An 814-nucleotide genomic window follows, 5' to 3' on the forward strand; every position below is an offset into this window, starting at 1 on the left:
GAAGATAATATTCTTTAACTGTAAAAGCATAATAAGGCATATTTAAATAAACAAAACCTAAGAAAATGAATTTCCAGCAAACTTGCATTAAAAGGGAATTATTTTATCTAAAAGAATATGATTCCAGATGGAAGTACATACCTTCAGAAAGGAATGAAGTGCTCTAGAAATTATAATTATGGGTATAAAATTATATTTATGAATTTAAAATTATATTTATACTTATAAATATAAAATATTTTTCTTAATTTAAAATACATATGACTGTTTAAATAAAGTATATAACTTATATTAAGCAGTTTAAAACATATGTAGATATAAATGAAAACTATAGCATAAATGATGTGGGGAGTGGTAAATGGAACTGTTTGTGAAATTCTTGCAATTTGCATTAAGCAGTGAAATATCAACTCAAGTAGACTGTGAAAAGTTGTATGTTGTAACCCTAGAGCAAACACTAAAGAAAAAATAATGCAAAATGTTTTAACAAAAAAGCCAATAGATAAATTATAATGAAATTCTTTGTTTGTTTGTTTGTTTTTAGGAAGTTTTCTGGTGGGAACCGGAAAACCTGCTAGACAAACTCTACAAGAGCCATAACACTTATAATGAAATTCTTAAAAAAAAAAAAAAAGTTATTTATCTTAAAAGAAGACAGGAAAAGAGGAAAAAGTACAGAAGGGGAAAACAGGCAACAAATAATAAACATAAATACAATCATATCACTAATTCCATTAAATGTAAATAGAATAAAAGACAGATATTGACAGAATAAATAAAAATCTAATGGAAAGCTCAGTTTATATGGGCTGGA

The 814-nt window shown here is 25.6% G+C and overlaps 1 non-coding gene across 1 annotated transcript; it reads right to left on the reverse strand.

Annotated features, from left to right (window-relative positions):
* Positions 1-543: 543 nt before the first annotated feature.
* Positions 544-605, reverse strand: LOC117309778 (U7 small nuclear RNA). Its single transcript, XR_004524077.1, has one exon. It is a non-coding gene; the product is annotated as a U7 small nuclear RNA (small nuclear RNA).
* Positions 606-814: the final 209 nt, after the last annotated feature.

Source organism: Tursiops truncatus, chromosome 1, assembly GCF_011762595.2.
Source record: "Tursiops truncatus isolate mTurTru1 chromosome 1, mTurTru1.mat.Y, whole genome shotgun sequence".
Lineage (NCBI taxonomy): Eukaryota > Metazoa > Chordata > Mammalia > Artiodactyla > Delphinidae > Tursiops > Tursiops truncatus.